Source organism: Arvicanthis niloticus, unplaced genomic scaffold (genome assembly GCF_011762505.2).
Source record: "Arvicanthis niloticus isolate mArvNil1 unplaced genomic scaffold, mArvNil1.pat.X pat_scaffold_1277_arrow_ctg1, whole genome shotgun sequence".
Classification (NCBI taxonomy): Eukaryota; Metazoa; Chordata; class Mammalia; order Rodentia; family Muridae; genus Arvicanthis; species Arvicanthis niloticus.
In genome coordinates, this window is record NW_023045269.1 from 18035 (window position 1) to 37299 (window position 19265).

General features: G+C 45.0%; 1 pseudogene; it reads right to left on the reverse strand.

Annotated features, from left to right (window-relative positions):
• Positions 1–18336: 18336 nt before the first annotated feature.
• On the reverse strand, positions 18337–18979 carry LOC117701536 (Y-box-binding protein 3 pseudogene; annotated as a pseudogene).
• Between the last annotated feature and the right edge of the window lie 286 nt (positions 18980–19265).

Genomic DNA, 19265 nt, shown 5'->3' on the forward strand with positions numbered 1-19265 from the left:
TCATATGACCTCTACTCTCTGGATGCCCTTCTGTCTTCTCTTCTCTCTGCATGCCCATCTGTTCTCTCCTCTCTCTGGATTCTCTTCTGTCTTCTCCTACTTCAGAATGCCCTTCTATTCTCTCCTCTTTCCAGATGTCCTTCTGTTATCTCCTCTCTCCAAATGCACTACTCTCTTCTCCTCTCTCTGGATGCCCTTCTGTCTTCTACTATCTCTGTATGCCCTTCGGCTCTATTCTCTCTCTGGATCCCCTTATGTCCTCTCCTCTCTATGGATTCCCTTCTGTCTTCTCCTCTCTCGGCATTCCCTTCTTTCCTCTCCTCTCTCTGGATTCTCTTCTGTCTTCTCCTTTCTTTGGATGCCCTTCTCTCCTTTCTCTGAATGCCATTTTGTCCTCTCCTCTCTCTGGATACCCTACTGTTCTATCCTCTCTCTGAATGCCCTGCTGTTCTCTCCTCTCTCTGATTGCCCTTGTGTCCTCTTCTCTCTCTGAATTCCCTTCTGTTCTCTCCTCTCTCTGGATTCCGTTCTACCTTCTCCTCTCTTTGGATGCCTTTCTGTTCTCTTCTCTCCCTGGATGCCCTTTTGTCCGCTTGTCTCTCAGGATGCCTGTCTGTCCACTTCTAGGTCTAAATGCCTTCTCTTTTCTCCTCTTTCCAGAAGCCCTTCTGTTCTCTCCTCTCTCTGGAAGCCCTTCTATCTTCTCTGCTCTCTTGATGCCCTTCTGTTCTCTCCTTTCTCTAGATGCCCTTCGGTCTTCTTTTCTCTAAGTATGGCCTTCTTTAATCTTTTCTCTGGATGCCCTTCTTCTCTTTCCCCTCTCTGAATGCCCTTCTGCTCTCTCTTCTCTCTGGAGGCCATTCTGCCCTCTCCTCTCTCTGGATGCGCTTGTGTCCTCTATTCTCTTTGGATGCCCTTCCGTTTTCTCCTGTCTCTGGATGCCCTTCTGTTCTCTTCTCTTTACGGATGCCCTTCTGTCCTCTCCTTTCTGGATGCCCTTATGTCTTCTCCTCTCTCCAAATGCCCGTCTCTTCTCTATCTCTGGATTCCCTTCTGTCTTCTCCTCCTTCTGGATGCCATTCTATTCTCTCCTCTTTCTGGATACCCTTGTGTTCTCTCCTCTCTCCCGATGCCCTTCTGTTTTCTCCTCTCTCTGGATGCATTTCTGCACTCTCCTCTCTCTGGATGCCCTTCTGTCCTCTCCTCATTCTGGATGCCCTTCTGACTTCTCCTCTCCCTGGATGCCCTTCTGTTCTCTTCTCTTCCGGGATGCCCATCTGTCCTCTCCAATCTGGATGCCTTTCTGTCTTCTCCTCTCTCCAAATACCCTTCTGATCTCTCCTCTCTCGGGATTCCCTTCTGCATCCTTCTCCTACTGGATGCACTTCTGTTCTCTCCTATTACTGGATGCCTTTCTGTTCTCTCCTCTCTCGGGATGCACTTCTGTATTCTCCTCTCTCTGGATGCACTTCTGTTCTATTGTCTCTCCAGATGCCCTTCTCTTTTCTCCTCTCTCTGGATGCCCTTCTGCTCACTCCTCTCTCTTGATGCCCTTCTGTTTTCCCCCCCACTGGATGCCCTTCTGTATTCTACTCTCTCTGTATGCCCTTCTGCTCTCTCCTCTCTCTGGATTCCCTTCTGTTCTCTCCTCTCTCGGGATTCCCTTCTGTTTTCTCCTCTCTCTGGATCCCCTTCTGTTCTCTCCTCTCTATGGATTCCCTTCTCTCTTCTCCTCTCTATGGATACCCTTCTGTCTTCTCCGCTCTCTTGATGCCCTTCTGTTCTCTCCTCTTTCTAGATGCCCTTCTGTTCCCTCCTCTATCTAGATGCCCTTCTATCTTCTCTTATCTCTGTATGGCCTTTTTTACTCTTTTCTGTGGATGCCCTTCTGTTCTCTCCTCTCTCTAGATGCCCTTCTGTCTTCTCCTCTATCTGGATGGCTTTCGGTTCTATCCTCCCTCTGGATCCCTTCTATCCTCTCCTGTCTCTCGAGGGCCTTCTTCACTCTCTTCTCTTTGGATGCCCTTCTGTCCTCTCCTCTCTCTGGACGCCCTTCTGTCGTCTCCTCTCTCTGGATGCCCTACTGTTCTCTACTCTTTCTGGTTTCCCATTTTGTCCTCTCCAGTTTCTGGATGCCCTTCTGTCTTCTCCGGTCTCTGGATGCCCTTCAGTCCTTTTCTCTCTCTGGATGTAATTCAGCCTTCTGCTCTCTCTGGAATGCCATCTGTTCTCTCCTCTTCCTGGATTCTCTCCTGTTCCCTCATCTTTCTGGATGTACTTCTGTTCTCTCTTCTTTTTTTTTTATTAGATCTTTCATTTACACTTCAGATACCATCCCGTTTCCCCATTCCCCTCCCCTTAGAAAACCCCTATCCCATGCCCCCTTTTCATTTTGCATTTATACATTTTTTTAAGAAATGTTAATCATAGGCTTTATAAGTTTGGTATTGTTCAATCAGAGGTGTAACCCACTACCCAACCTAGATATATCAACTATCTTTGACTGGTGGAGATACATGAACATCTGCTTCCCTGTCTCCCCCCTCTATCTCTCTTTCATCACATAGCTTCTCCTCTCCTTCTTCTTCTCCTCTTCTTACTCCTTTTCTTCCTCTCAGTACTCATCCCACCTTAGCTCCTCCTACACATCACCCTTCCTGTTAAAAGGAAACTTTTCTCTCAAAATACAATTAGAGCACAATTATGCCTATTTGTACCAGTGAGGTACAAGATAGTCCTAATACCCAGTCCATCCTTTTGTTGACTAACCTGCACCTCTGTCATCTATCCTAACTAAAACACTTAGTTCTGAACCTGGCTTTTTCCTTGGCTTTAGGATGAATGTCAGCTGATGACCATACACTCAGATCTTTTCTCTCAAAGTAAATAGCTATAAGTTTTCAACCCCATCAGAAATCCAGAATGACTGAGTTGACTATAATTGTGGGAAGCACAAAGCATAGCTTCTAAAACTTAGCCAATTTATAGAGACCTCTGAACACCTGGACACTCGCTCTACTTCAAAACGTTGGAGCATCTGTTCTTCTGCCTTCTGGCCCAGGATCATCTGACAGACCTTAGTGCTGCAGAATTATTAAGGGCTGATTACTCTGTCTAGGCAGATATAATCAGTCGACTATTCTGCAAGTGTGTCCTTTTCTGGACAGTAATTTGTCTGTAGAAGGAAAGTGGCAATTCTTGCCTAGTGGCTGTCTCACCACAACTGGAGTAACTCCAAGGATGCTCAATTTCTTCTTAGAATTTAACATAGGAAGCTGTCCGGAGCAGACAGGTCTCTAATGAAAATGAACATTAATACTGAAATGTTTGTCATGTCAATTCTAAGGATTTCTGATGTTTTGAAAACCAGTTATCCATGTAAGGTAATCTGGACTGTTGCCTGTTAACTCCACTCAGCTATTTCTAAATAAAACATAGAGAACACCCTTATAATAAACTCCAAGTCATGAATTTGCTATAGTCCCTTAACTCACAGGCTGACCATCTCAAATCAGTTAAAAAAGTTAAAGAAGGACTGGGTCTAAGCTTTGTATTCCTAAGTGTGTTATACTGGTACAATGCCTATGAGAGTAATAATATTCATCTCACTCTTATATCACTAAGAAGCTCATGCCAATGAAAACCTTAAAATTTGTAAACAAAGTAAATTGGTGCCATTTAAGAATTTATATCTTCATCTTGATATTAATTATACAGATTTCTACTAATAGGTTATGGCTATGCAATAAACCCTAGCTAATCCTCTCTATTCCGACAAAACCACTACTTTTCCCTAGGGAGACAGCCCAACATTTACCACCTTAGTCCCCATGCCCAGGGAATAGGGGCGCTGACTCATCATTAGCTTCTTCAAGCTGATTATGGGCGTTGAGATATTAGAAGAGGAGTGGGGGGGGAGAGCAAGTTGACAATCCTCTGATGCTGTGTCTTCGCTGCCTCCAGATGGAATTCACGGACCTCAGAGGTTTGAGCAGGTCTGCCCAGCTTGCTTGTTGAGTAGATACACCAAGGCTGATCATTCTGCAATATACAATTCTCAAAACAAATTTTAGTATCAAGATAGTTTTTTTTTAAGAGGGCTGACATTTTATTAAGAATGTTGGTTCTAACTGCTTTTCTATTTTTCCCCTCTTTTATTGGATATAATATTTACATTTCAAATTTTATCCCCTTACCATATTTCCCCCACCACCCAGGAACCCCTTATCCCATCCCCCCTCCTCCTGCCTCTATGAAGGTGTTACCCACCTACCCCCAGCCTCCCACCCCCACCTCAGATTCCCCCCCCTCAGTGCTCAGCCTTCAGGGTACCAATGATCTTGTCTCCCACCTATGCCCAACAGGGCCATCCTCCCCTACATATACAGCTGGAGTCATGTGTCTCTCCCTATGTGCACCTGGGCTGGTGGTTTAGACCCTGGGGAGCTCTGGCTGGTTGGTATTCTTGCTCTCCTCACAGGGCCATCAGCCCGTATGGTTCATGGTTCCCTCAATTTACTCTCTAACTCCTCCATTGGGAACTTTGATCAGATTAATGGATAGCTGTGGGTATCTGTCTCTGGGTATGTCCTACTCTGAGAGACCTCTAAGGAGACAGCCTTATCAGGCTGCTGTCAGCTTTCCCATCCTGACATCCCTATCATCGTCTATTTTTGGTGACTGCCTATGGAATGAATACCCAGACACAATGGTCTCCCTACAACCCCCCCTTATGATTCTGACCCACACTTTGTCTCCATATTTGCTCCCTTGGTTATTTAGTTACTCCTTCTAAGAAAGACCTAGGCATCCTCACTTGTTCTTTCTTCTTCATGAGCTTCGTGTCTTCTGGTAGTTGAATCTTTGTTGTTTCAAACTTTTGGGCTAATCTCCGCTTATCAGTGAGTAAATACCATGTGTGTTCTTTTGTGATTGGGTTACCTCACTCAGGATGATATTTTCTAGATCCATCCATTTACCTAAGAATTTCTCGAATTCATTATTTTTAATAGCTGAGTAATATTCCATTGTGTAAATGTACCACATTCTTTGTATCCATTCCTCTGTTGAAGGGCATCTGGGTTCTTTCCAGCTTCTGGCTATTATAAATAGGGCTGCTATGAACATAGTGGAGCATATGGCTTTGTTATTTGTTGAGGCATTTTCTGGGTATATACCCAGAAGTGGTATAGCTGGGTCCTCAGGTAGTGCTATGTCCAATTTTCTGAGGAACCGCCAGACTGACTTCCAAAGTGGTTGTACCAGCTTGCAACCCCACCAACAATGCAGGAGTATTCCTCTTTCTTCACATCCTCGCCAGCATCTACTATCACCTGAGTTTTTGATCTTAGCCATTCTGACTGGTGTGAGGTGGTATCTCAGTGTTGTTTTGATTTGCATTTCCCTGATGACTAAGGTTGTTGAGCATTTCTTAAGGTGCTTCTCGACCATTCGAGTTTCCTCAGTTGAGAATTCTTTGTTTAGCTCTGTACCCCATTTTTTAATGGGGTTATTTTGTTGTTTGGCGTCTAATTTCTTGAGTTCTTTGTAAATATTAGATATTAGCCCCCTATCAGATGTAGGATTGGTAATGATCTTTTCCCAATCTGTTGGTTGCCGTTTTGTCTTGTTGACAGTGTCCTTTGCCTTACAGAAGCTTTGCAATTTGATGAGGTCCCATTTGTCGATTCTTGATCTTAGAGCATAAGCCATTGGTGTTCTGTTCAGGAACTTTTCCCCTGTGCCTAGGTATTCAAGGGTCTTCCCCAACTTCTCTTCTAATATTTTCAGTGTACCTGGCTTTATGTGAAGGTCCTTTATCCACTTGGAGTTGAGCTTTGTGCAAGGAGATAAGAATGGATTAATTTGCATTCTTCTACATGTTGACCTCCAGTTGAGCCAGCACCACTTGTTGAAAATGCTGTCCTTTTTCCACTGGATGAATTTAGCTCCCTTGTCAAATATCAAGTGACCATAGGTATGCGGGTTCATTTCTGGGTCTTCAATTCTGTTCCATTGATCATCCTTTCTGTCTCTGTACCAATACCAAGCAGTTTTTATCACTACTGCTCTGTAGTACAGTTTGAGGTCCGGAATGGTGATTCCTCCAGAGGTTCTTTTATTGTTGAGAATAGTTCTCGCTATCCTAGGTTTTTTGTTATTCCAAATGAATTTGTAAATTGCTCTTTCTATCTCTATGAAGAATTGATTTGGAATTTTGATGGGTATTGCATTGAATCTGTAGATTGCTTTTGGCAGGATAGCCATTTTTACTAAATTAATCTTGCCAATCCAGGAGCATGGGAGATCTTTCCATCTTCTGAGATGTTCTTCAATTTCTTTCTTGAGAGACTTGAAGTTCTTGTCATACAGATCTTTCACTTGCTTTGTTAGATTCACTCCAAGATAATTTATTTTATTCGTGGCTATTGTGAAGGGTGTCATTTCCCTGATTTCTTTCTCTGCCTGTTTATCCTTTGAGTAGAGGAAGGCTACTGATTTGTTTGAGTTGATTTTATATCCAGCCACATTGCTAAAGTTGTTTATCAGGTTTAGGAGTTCTCTGGTGGAAGTTTTAGGTTCACTTAAGTATACTATCATGTCATCTGCAAATAGTGAAATTTTGACTTCTTCCTTTCCTATCTGTATCCCTTTGACTTCCTTTTGTTGTCTAATTGCTCTAGCTAAGACTTCCAGTACTATATTGAATAGGTAAGGTGAGAGTGGGCAGCCTTGCCTAGTCCCTGATCTTAGTGGGATTGCTTCAAGTTTCTCTCCATTTAGTTTGATGTTGGCTACTGGCTTGCTGTATATTGCTTTTACTATGTTTAGATATGGGCCTTGTATTCCTGATCTTTCCAAGACTTTTAACATGAAGGGATGTTGAATTTTGTCAAATGCTTTCTCAGCATCTAGTGATATGACCATGTGGTTTTTCTCTCTGAGTTTATTTATGTAGTGGATTACATTGATGGATTTCCGAATATTGAACCATCCCTGCATTCCTGGGATAAAGCCTACTTGATCTTGATGGATAATTGTTTTGATGTGTTGTTGGATTCGGTTTGCGAGAATTTTATTGAGTATTTTTGCATCAATATTCATAAGAGAGATTGGTCTGTAGTTCTCTTTCTTTGTTGGGTCTTTCTGTGGTTTAGGTATGAGTGTAATGGTAGCTTCATAGAATGAATTGGGTAGTGTTCCTTCTGTTTCTATTCGATGGAATAACTTGAAGAGGATTGGTATTAGGTCTTCCTTGAAGGTCTGAAAGAATTCTGCACTGAAACCATCTGGCCCCGGACATTTTTTGGTGGGAAGATTTTTAATGACTGTGTCTATTTCTTTAGGCGTTATGGGACTGTTTAGGTGGTTTATCTGCTCCTCGTTTAACTTTGGTACCTGGTATCTATCTAGAAAATTGTCCATTTCCTCCAGATTTTCCAATTTTGTTGAGTATAGGCCTTTGTAGTAGGATCTGATAATTTTTTTAATTTCCTCTGTTTCTGTTGTTATGTCTCCCTTTTCAGTTCTGATTTTATTAATTTGAATGCTGTCTTTGCACCCTTTGGTTAGTCTGGCTAAGGGTTTGTCTATCTTGTTGATTTTCTCAAAGAACCAGCTCCTGGTTTTGTTGATATTTTGTATAGTTCTTTTTGTTTCAACTTGGTTGATTTCAGCCCTGAGTTTGATTATTTCCTGCCATCTACTCCTCTTGGGTATACTAGCTTCTTTTTGTTCTAATGCTTTCAGGTTTGCTGTCAAGTTGTTGATGTATGCTCTTTCCACTTTCTTTTTGTGAGCACTTAGAGCTATGATTTTTCCTCTTAGTACTGCTTTCAATGAGTCCCACATGTTTTGATATGATGTGTCCTCATTTTCATTTAAATCTAAAAAGTCTTTAATTTCTTTCTTAATTTCTTCCTTGACCAAGTTATCATTGAGTAGAGCATTGTTCAGTTGCCAAGTGTATGTCGGTTTTCTGATGTTTTTGTCCATGTCAAAGACAAGTCTTAATCCACGGTGGTCTGATAAGGTACTGGGGATTATTTCAATCTTTTTGTATCTGTTGAGGCCTGTTTTGTGACCAATTATATAGTCTATTTTCGAGAAGGTACCATGAGGTGCTGAGAAGAAGGTATATTCTTTTGTTTTAGGATGAAATGTTCTATAGATGTCAGTTAAGTCCAATTGGTTCATAACTTCTGTTAGTTTCATTGTGTCTCGATTTAGTTTCTGTTTCCATGATCTGTCCATAGCTGAGAGTGGGGTGTTGAAATCTCCCACTATTATTGTGTAGGGTGCAATGTATGCTTTAAGTTTTAGTAAAGTGTCTTTTATGTATGTGGGTGCCCTTACATTTGGGGCATAGATGTTGAGAATTGCAAGTTCCTCTTGGTACATTTTTCCTTTCATGAATATGAAGTGTCCTTTTTAACTTTTTTGATTACTTCTGGTTGAAAACTGATTTTATTTGATATTAGAATCGCTACTCCAGCTTGTTTCTTGGGACCATTTGCTTGGCAGATTGTTTTCCAACCTTTTACTCTGAGGTAGTGTCTGTCCTTTCCACAGAGGTGCGTTTCCTGAATGCAGCAAATTGTTGGGTCCTGTTTACGTATCCAGTCTGATAGTCTATGTCTTTTTACTGGAGAATTGAGTCCATTGATATTAAGAGATATTAAGGAAAAATGAGTGTTGTTTCCTGTTATTTTTGTTATTGGCATTGGAGATATGTTTGTGTAGCTACCTTCTTTTACGGTTTTTGGAAGATTACTTTCCTGCTTTTTCTAGGTTGTAGTTTCCCTCCTTGTGATGGAGTTTTCCACCAATTATCCTTTGAAGTGCTGGGTTTGTGTTGAGATACTGTGTAAATTTGGATTTGTCATGGAATATTTTGGTTTCTCCATCAATAATGATTGACAGTTTTGCTGGGTATAGTAGTCTGGGCTGACATTGATGTTCTTTTGGGGTCTGTATGATATCGGTCCAGGATCTTCTGGCTTTTATGGTCTCTGGTGAGAAGTCTGATGTAATTCTTATAGGTCTGCCTTTATATGTTACTTTGCCTTTTCCCCTTACTGCTTTTAGTATTTTTTCTTTGTTTTGTACATTTGATGTTTTGACTATTATGTGGAGGGAAGTATTTCTTTTCTGGTCTAAACTATTTGGAGTTCTGTAGGCTTCTTGTATATTTATGGACATCTCTTTCTTTAGGTTAGGGAAGTTTTCCTCTATAATTTTGTTGAGGATATTTACTGGTCCTTTAAGTTGGGAGTCTTCCCCCTCATCTATTCCTATTATCCTTAGGTTTGGCCTTCTCATTGTGTCTTGGATTTCTTGTACATTTTGGGTTAGTAGCTTTTTGTATTTTGCATTTTCTTTGACAGTTGTGTCAATGTTTTCCATGATATCTTCTGCACATGAGATTCTCTCTTCCATCTCTTGTATTCTGTTGGTAATACTTGTGTCTATGACTCCTGATCATTTTTTTAAGTTTTCTATCTCCAGAGTGTTCTCCCTTTGTGATTTCTTTATTGTTTCTAATTCCATTTTTAGATCCTGCATGGTTTTGTTTAATTCCTTCTCCTGTTTGGTTGCATTTTCTTGCAATTCCTTAAGGGATTTTTGTGTTTCCTCTCTAAGGGTTTCTATCTGTTCTTTGAGAGTGTTATTTATGTCTTTCTTAAAGTCCTCTATCATCATCATGAGAAGTGATTTTAATTCTTAATCCTGCTTTTCTGGTGTGATGGGGTGTTCAGGGCTTGCTATGATGGGGGAACTGGGTTCTGATGTTGCCATGTAACTTTGATTTCTGTTGCTTACGTTCTTGTGCCTGCCTTTTGCCATCTGGTTAATTCTAGTGCTACCTGTACTTCTGTCTCTGATTGAAGCCTGTCTTTCCAGTTGTCTCGCTTGTGTTTGGTCTTCTAGGAGTCCAGATGTCTTTGTGATTTTTTCCAGCTGCCCTGATTACAGTGGTATCTCTAGGATGCCTCAGGATATGGTGCCTCCTATGTAGCAGTCCAGCTAGATGTCTGCTGTTCTGGGTGCAGTGTCTCCTCTTGGATATCTCAGGGTATGTTGTCTGGCACTCTGAGTTCAGTTGTTCCTCTGTGGCTCTGGGTTGAGCGGACCTTCTAGTATGTCTCAGGCGGTGACCGGGGTCCACACAACTGCAGACCTGGTAGAGGTCTGGTCCGGGACTCAGACCCAGGAGATGGGCAGAAAAGGGGTGCTAGCCGGCAGGGGCGCGGGGGAAGGGGGGCAGGGAGGGGTATCTGCTGGGTTCTGAGCACTCAGGGCGCCCAGCTATGAGCTCAGGATAGTATGTGGGTTTTCCTACTTAAAGCTGGTTGTGGGATCTGTGGATCCCCCCGAATATGTCTGGCGGAATCCGGGGTGCACTCACCCGCAGGCCTCAGACTGGAGGAGGGGCGAGCGGTGGAAGGGGCGTGCTAGCACTGGCTATGGGTTCTATGGATCCCCCAGAATGTGTCTGGGGGACTCCGGGGTGCACTCACCCGCAGGCCTCAGACTGGAGGAGGGGCGAGCGGTGGAAGGGGCGTGCTAGCACTGGCTATGGGTTCTATGGATCCCCCAGAATGTGTCTGGGGGACTCCGGGGTGCACTCACCCGCAGGCCTCAGACTGGAGGAGGGGCGAGTGGCGGAAGGAGTGTGCTAGCGCTGGCTATGGGTTCTATGGATCCTCCAGAATGTGTCTGGGGGACACCTGGGTGCACTCATCCGCAGGCCTCAGACTGGAGGAGGGGGATGCCTACTTTCTTCTCCTCTCTCTGGATGCCCTTCTTTCTTTTCCTCTCTCTGGATGACCTTCTGTCTTCTCCTATCTATGTATGGCCTTCTATACTATTTTATGTGGATGCCCTTCTTTGCTCTTCTCTCTCTAAATGACTTTCTGTCTTCTCCTCTCTCCCAATGCACTTCTGGTCTCTCCTCTCTCCGAATGCCCTTCTGTTCTTTCCTCTCTCTGTATTCGCTTCTGTCTTCTTCTTCTCTGGATGCCCTTCTCTTTTCTCCTCTTTCTCGATGCCCTACTGTTCTCTCCTCTATCTAGATGACCTTGTGTCTTCTCCTCTCTCTGTATGGCCTTCGTTACTTTTTTATGTGGATGCCCTTTTTTGCTCTCCTCCCTCTGGATGACCTTCTGTCTTCTCCTCTCTCCCAATGCCCTTTTGTCCTCTCCTCTCTCCGAATGCCCTTCTGTTCTCTCCTCTCTCTGCATTCCCTTCTGTATTCTCATTCTCTAGATGCCTTTCTGTTTTCTCCTCTTTCTGGATGCCCTTCTGTTCTCTCCTCTTTCTGGATGCCCTTCTGTTCTCTCCTCTATCTAAATGCCCTTCTGTTTTCTCCTCTTTCTGTATGGCCTGCTGTACTATTTTATGCGGATGCCCTTCTTTCCTCTCCTCTCTCTGGATGCCCTTCTGTCTTCTCCTATCTCCTGATGCCCTTCTGTTTTCTCCTCTTTCTGGATGCCCTTCTGTTCTCTGCTCTCTCTAGATGCCCTTCTGTCCTCTCTGGATGCCCTGCTATTCTCTTCTCTCCATGAAGGCCTTCTGTACTTTCCTCTCTCAGGATACCTGAGAGGTTTTTGACCCCAAGTGGTGGGTTAAAGGGTCTTTTATAGCATAGGGTGTGGAAAAGAAGGCATTTTGCACGCTTACACATGAATGGTTGCATTTTCGCCCACTTACACAGGAATGGTTACATTTTTGCATGATTACACATGAATGGTTGCATTTTCACGTGGTTCCACATGATTGTTTGTTTTACAAATTTTTAACATAGCACTGGGAAGACCAAGGGAGGTGTAACCAATAACAGTGGAACATTTCAGAGGAATCTAGCCCAAATGATCTAGAGTCATGTGAAATCACTCTGCACACTCATTCTTCACAAAAATGTGGTTTTACCATGCTATTGTGTCCTATCCTGCCATTTACCAACTATTTCAGATTAACTATATTTGCTTCTTCCTGCTATAGCCCCACCTAGGTGGCAGCATCTTTTATCTGTGGTCAGGAATGTGTCTTCCTGCCTTGGGCAAGGCTTGAAGGAAGTAATCCAGCAAGTGTCCTTCACCTGAAATGTGAAGGCCTGAAATCTTATTTTCAGTTCTGTGTTCTGTAAGGCGAAAAATCTACACATATTTCAAAAAATGGCCTTTATAATTTTTCACTCTACAGATGCCCTTCTGTTCTGTCCTCACTTTGTATGCCCTTCTGTCTAGCCCTCTCTCAGGATGCGTTTCTGTTCTCTCCTCACTCTGGATTTCCTTCTGTTCTCCCCTAACATTGGATGCCCTTCTGTTATCTCCTCTCACTGGATGCCATTCTGTGAGGATGACCTATGTCTTTTCCCATGCCCTTCTGTTCTCTCCTCTCTCCGAATGCCCTTCTCTTCTCTCCTCTCTCTGAATTCACTTCTGTCTTCTTCTTCTTCTCTGGATGCCCTTCTGTTCTCTCCTTTTTTTGGAGGCGCTTCTGTTCTCTAATCTATCTACATGCCCTATTGTCTTCTCCTCTCTCTGTATGGCCTTCTGTACTATTATATGTGGTTGCTCTTTTTGCTCTTGTCTCTCTTGATGCCCTTCTGACTTCTCCTATCTCCCGATGCCATTCTGTCTTCTCCTCTTTCTGGATGCCCTACTGTCTTCTCCTCTCTCTGGATGCCCTTCTGCTCTCTCCTATCTCTGGATGCCCTTCTATCTCTCCTCTCTCTGGATTCCCTTTTTTTCTTCTCTCTCTGGATGCCCTTCTGCCCTCTCCTCTCTCTGGATGCCATTCTCTTCTCTCCTCTCTCCGGATGCCCTACTGTCTTCTCCTCTATCTGGATGCCCTTCTAATCTCTCCTCTCTCTGGTTGCCCTTCAGTTCTCTCCTCTCTTTGGATTCCCTTCTGTCTTCTTTTCTCTCTTGATGCCCTTCTGTTCTCTCCTCTTTCTGGATGCCCTTCTGTTCTCTCTTCTCTCCGGATGTCTTTCTGTCTTCTCCTCTCCCTGGATGACCTTCTGGTCTCTCCTTTCTCTGGATGCCCTTCTGTTCTCTGCTCTCTATGGATTTCCTTCTGTCTTCTCCTCTTTCTGGAAGCCGTTCTATTGTCCCCTCTGTCGGGATACCCTTCTGTCTTCTCCTCTCTCTGGATGCCTTTGTATTGTCACCTCTCTCTGGATGTCCTTATGTACTCTCCTCTCTCAGGATTCACTACTGTCTTCTCCTCTCTCTTGATGCCCTTCTGTTCTCTCCTCTTTCTGAATGCTCTTCTGTTCTCTCCTCTCTCCCCATACCTTTCTGTCATCTCCTCTCTCAGGATGCACTTCTGTTCTCTCCTCTCTCTGCATTCCCTATATTTCTTTTCCTCTCTCTGCATGCCCTTCTGCCATCTCCTCTCTCTGGATTAATTTTTGTCTTCTCCTCTCTCCAGATGCCCTTCTGTTCTCTCCACTCTCTGAATGCCCTTCTGTTCTCTCCACTCTCTGGATTCTCTTCTGTCTTCTCTTTCTCTGGATGCCCTTCTGATCTCTCCACTTTCTGGATGCCCTTCTGTTCTCTACTCTATCTAGATGCCCTTCTGTATTCTCCTCTCTCTGTATGGCCTTCTGTACTATTTTATGTGGATGCCCTTCTTTGCTCTCTTATCTCTGGATGCTCTTCTGTCTTCTCCTAGCTCCCGAATCCTTTCTGTGGACTCCTCTTTCTGGATGCCCTTCTGCCTTTTCCCCTCTTTGGATGCCATTCTATCCTCTCCTCTCTCCAGATGCCCTTCTGTCTTCTCCTCTCTCTGGATTCCCTTCTACTCTCTCCTCTCTCAGGATGCCCTTCTGTTCTCTAATCTTTCATTATTCCCTTCTGCCTTCTTTCTCTTGATGACCTTCTGTTCTCTCCTCTTTCTGGATGCCCTTCTGTTCTCTCCTCTTGCCGGATGCCCTTCTATCTTCTCCTCTATTTCTCAATGCCCTTCCCCTCAATCCTCTCTCTGGATGCCCTTCTCTTCTCTCCTCTCTCTGGATTCCATTCTGTTTTCTCCTCTCTCTGGATGCCGTTCTATCCTCTCCTCTCTCTGGATACCCTTCTGTCTTCTCCTCTCTCTGGATGCACTTCTGTTCTCTCCTCTTTGTGGATTCCCTATTTTTCTTTTCCTCTCTCTGGATGCCCTTCTGTCATCTCCTATCTCCAGATGCCCTTCTGTCTTCTTCTCTCTCTCGATGCCCATATGTTCTCCCCACTCTCCGGATGCCCTACTGTCTTCTCCTCTTTCTTCATGCCTTTCTATTCTCTAATCTATCTGGATTCCTTTCTGTCTTCTCCTTTCTCTTGATGCCCTTCTGTTTTCTCCTTTTTCTTGATGCCCTTCTGTTCTCTCCTCTCTCCAGATGCCCTTCTATCTTCTCCTCTCTCTCTCTCAATGCCCTTCTTTGCTCTCCTCTTTCTGGATGCCCTTCTGTCTTCTCCTATCTGCCGATGCCCTTCTGTCTTCTCCTCTCTCTGGATGCTCTCCTGTTCTCTCCTCTCTCCAGATGCCTTTCTGTCTTCTCCTCTTTCTGGATACCATTCTACTCTCTCCTCTCCCTGGATGCCATTCTGGTCTCTCCTCTCTTTGGATTTCCTTCTGTCTTCTCCTGTCTCTGGATGCCGTTCTATCCTCTCCTCTTTCTGGATGCCATCCTGTCTTCTCCCATTTCTGGATGCCCTTGTGTTCTCTCTTCTCTCTGGATGTCCTTCTGTCCTCTCCTCTCTCTGGATTCCCTCCTGTCTTCACCTCTCTCTTGATGCCCTTCTGTTCTGTCATGTTTCTGGATGCGCTTCTCTTCTCTCCTATCTCCGCATATCCATCTGTCGTCCCCTCTCTCAGGATGCACTTCTGTTGTCTCCTTTCTCTGCATTCCCTATTTTTTTTTCCGCTCTCTGAATGCCCTTCTGTCATCTCCTCTCTCTGGATGACCTTATGTCCTTTCCTCTCTTCCGATGCTTTTCTGATTTCTCCTCTCTCCGAATGTTCTTCTGTTCTCTCCTCTCTCTGGATGCCCTACTGTCTTCCGCTTCTCTGGATGCCCTTCTGTTCTCTCTTCTTTCTGGATGCCCTTCTGTTCTCTCCTCTATATAGATGCCCTTCTGTCTTCTCCTCTCTCTGTATGGCCTTCTGTACTATTTTATGTGGATGCCCTTCTTTGCTCTCCTCTCTCTGGATGCCCTTCTGTCTTCTCCTATCTCCCGATGCCCTTCTGTCTTCTCCTCTTTCTGGATGACCTTGTCTTCTCCTCTCTCCCGATGCCCTTCTGTCTTCTCCTCTCTCCCGATGCCCTTCTGCTCTCTTCTCTCTCTGGATGTCCTTCAGTTCTCTCCTCTTTCTGGATTTCCTTCTTTCTTCTCCTTTCTCTGGATGCCATTTTGACCTCTCCTTTCTCTGGATGCCCTTCTGTCTTCTCCTCTCTCTGGATGCCCTTCTGTCTTCTCCTCTCTCTGGATTCCCTTATTGTCTTCTCCTCTCTCTGGATGCCCTTCTGAAATCTCCTCTCTCTGGATGCCCTTCTGTCTTCTCCTCTCTTCTGATGCCCTTCTGTCTTCTCCTCTCTCTGGATGCCTTACTATTCTCTCCACACTCTAGATTCCCTTCTGTCTTCTCCTCTCTCTGGATGCCATTCTGTCCTCTCCTTTCTCTGGATGTCCTTCTGTCTTATCCTCTCTCTGGATGCCCTTCTATTCTCTCCTCTCTTTGGATTCTTTTAGTGTCTTCTCCTCTCTCTGGATGCCCTTCTGTACTCTCCTCTCTCTGGATGCCCTTCTGTCTTCTCCTCTCTCTGGATGCCCTACCATTCTCTCCTCACTCTAGATTCCTTTCTGTCTTCTCCTCTCTTTGGATGCCCTTCTGTTCTCTCCTCTCACTGGATGTCCTTCTGTCCTCTCCTCTCTTTGGATTCCTTTCTGTCTTTTCCTCTCTCCGGTTGCTCTTCTGTCCTCTTCTCTCTCTGGATGTCCTTCAATCTTCTGCTCTATCTGTATGCCCTTCTGTTGGGGAAAAAAATGGCTTGGGGATCCTGCGGTTCCTCCTGCCATGCTGTGAGTAGTCGGCTGGGAACACTCTGGGTTTCTCCAGCTGGAAGTTGGGCCCGGCTGTTCATTAACTAAAGGCCTCTCCCTGGCTCCTCACGGTTCCTCATAGCGGTGCAGCCCCAACACACGAGGAAGCCCTTGGGTTTCCAAAACTGTTTTATTCACATGATGGATCGTGGATGGATCTGGATGCATACCCCCTCAAACTCAAGATCGACCTGAGTTAAAAGGGGAGGGGAAAAGAGGGGAGGGGTTGGAGAGGAATGTTTAATCGGCTCCACCTCTGGCCTTCAGGTACCTCATTAGTATTTAAATCTCTCTATGGCCTGTTCACGCCCTCCACCTGTGTACATGACTGAAGGGTGGAGGTGAAATGGAGATTAGACCTTGTGTTAGGCCCAACATCCCACCCTTTTTTCTTTCCTAAAAGGAGGGGCACCTCTGTGTTAATGAGAGATGTGGACCACGTGGAAGTGGGCCTAGGAACAGGGCTAAACATCCTACCATCCCTAAAAGGGTCTCCGGGGTTTAAAGCCTGTTCAACCAGGCTATGTCCAAACCATCTCTTCACGGCCCAACATCTCACTGTTTTTTGTGAAAATTTTGGATGAGGTGGTCAACAGAAAACACTATGAAGGCCAGAGGGTGTAGCATAACTAAATCAAAAATAGTGGGAATTGAGGGTAGGGTTTGGAAGGCAGGGAATCATTGAAACAATTAAATACAGGTTGTACAGTTTGAGGGTAATGACATCTGATTAATCTAAATAGACATTATGTTTTCCTCACTAACATGTAACTTTAGCTATGTGACTTTGGCAAAAGAGTTCATTTGTAGCTGGAAGGTCTGGATCTGTCTTCTGTAGTGAGCATCTCTGGGTTCTGGAGTGTATCTCTGGAGCCTGATGTGGGTCTCTGGATCTCAGCATGTTCTGGGGTTTTTAGTCAGATGAGATGGCTGGAAGAAGGCAAGTTGTCAGGTTCCAGGAGGTGGCACTGTCACTGGATCTCAGTGTGTCTCTGGAGTCTGCAGTCAGATGAGGTGGCTGGGAGGAAGCAGCTTGGCATCTCAGGCAGGTTCCAGATGATGGTGTGGACTCTGTTGGATCTGTGGGTATACCTGTAGGATAATCACAGCAGGGAAGCAGCATCTCCGGAAGGGAGATGTCTGTAGGCTGGATATGGAGCATTACATTGCTTGGGAACAAGCACCTTATGGCCTGTCTTTAAGGTCCTGGAAAAGCAAAGGTGTTTGAGGAAAGTTTAGTCTTGGAAGGTATCTTTGAGTCTGTTTTTGGATGGCTGAGGGAGAAAAACAATGTTAATTTTGTATCTGGGATTGGCAGCAACAGTTTGCCTGTAAAAGAAATTAGTTGTTAATTAAGACTCAAGAAATGGTGATCAGCACGTTGACTTAACTGTGGAAGGAAATTAGATGGCTTTTAAACCTTGAAGAAATTATATAGGTTGAAAAATAATGTTGGACATCTATCACGAGTATTAGAGAGATAAGGCAGCATTAAAATAGAAAAAATAACAAATTTTTGGTTGAAAAAACACAAGCATTGTTGTTCTAGATGTTCCTGTTAGGAAGAAAAGGAAACGTTTAAAAATTTTGGTTGAAAAACAGGAACGTTTGTTGCAGGTCCTCCTGTTGGGGAGGAGCAGTAATGGCGGGTTTAGAAGCAGTGGGGAGGGGCCTTGCTCTGCAATGTGGCGTCTGGTTGCTCTGGCAGAGAGGACCTGTATTCCACCTTTCTTTTTATTAGAAATTTTAATTGTAGAGAAGGATCAAAAAGCTAACTTGAAGTTTATAGGGAGAGACACCTAGGCTTGATAGGACAGCTAAGAGTCAGAGAGTGAAAGGCTATATGAATCTCTCACCTAAGGAAGGAGTCTTAGGAGGGTCACAGTAGGCACTGTGACTTGAAAGACAGCTGTTGTCTGTGAAGGAGCCATCTCTGTGGAGCTGGGGCTTGGGCAAAGTGGAGGCTAGGTCGTTGCTGCCATCTTGTCCTTGAGCTGGAAAGCACATGGAGAGGGAGAGACAGACAGAGAGAAAGAGGAGGAGTTAAAGTAGAGAAGTTGACCAGGAACACATGGAGAAAGAGTGGGGCCTAGTCTTTTGAACTAGGCAGTAGCTAAAAATTAGAAGAAGCTAACAAGGAACACGTGGAGAAAGAGGGGGGAGACAGAAAGAAGCCTGCCTAGTTTTGTGAACAATAACTGTGGGCAATAACTGGGGAGAACACTCTTGGAGCTGGCTCTACCACCTGTAGCTGGCTCTACCACCTGTAGGGAACGATATGGGCTCATGCGTGGGTGAGCGGGTCCCCTGTGGATCCTCGGGCGGTAGGTTGGATTCCGATAGACCAGGAGTTGTGTTCCCTTGGGGACTCCATCTTTCATCTGTCTAATCTCACCAGCATTATGGGGAGGTCCACGGTGCACAGCATAGCGGCTCCCTTCTACTGGAACTCCATCTGGGCCAGTCACATTTGTTGCTTTAGGACCCCCTTTTCCTGCAACCACATCAAACTCTACAATTTCTCCCTCCCCCACACTGCGCAGATACTTGCGTGGATTATTCTTCTTGATGGCAGTCTGGTGTACAAACACATCTTCTTTGGTGTCATTTCGGTTTATAAATCCATATCCATTTCTGACATTGAACCATTTGACAGTGCCAGGGACTTTGGTGGCTAGAACTTTCTTCTCTGAGTCCTCGCTGCCCATGGGAGCTGAATAGGCCAGGGCGGGTCCGGGGGCCGCGTCTTTGCTGGGGCTCCCCTCGAGGGGCGCGGCTGGTGCCAGGGCCTGGGGCGTGCTGCTGGCCGCAGGGCTCTTAGGCACGGGGTCCGTGGCCTGCGGGAGCGTGGTGCCACAGGTGGTGGCCTCGCCTGCCTCAATCATGCAGCCTCTCCGCTCTCTCCGGGCACCGATTAGCCCGGTGGCAGTCATGGCAGGGCCAGCTCGCAGCGGGCGGCTTGGGGGCGGGGGACTCGCGAGCTCAAGGTCTCTCTGGGTCTCCCGGCCCGGAAGATGGCAGGTTGTAGGGCATTCATCTTTCCAATGTCTTGTCTCCCCACATTTGAATCAGATTTTTTCTGTTTTTATTGCTGCCACAAATGCCTGAGCTATGGATGCAACCTGATTTGATGGGGTTCCTATTTCTCTGGTTGCTACAATCCACCTATCG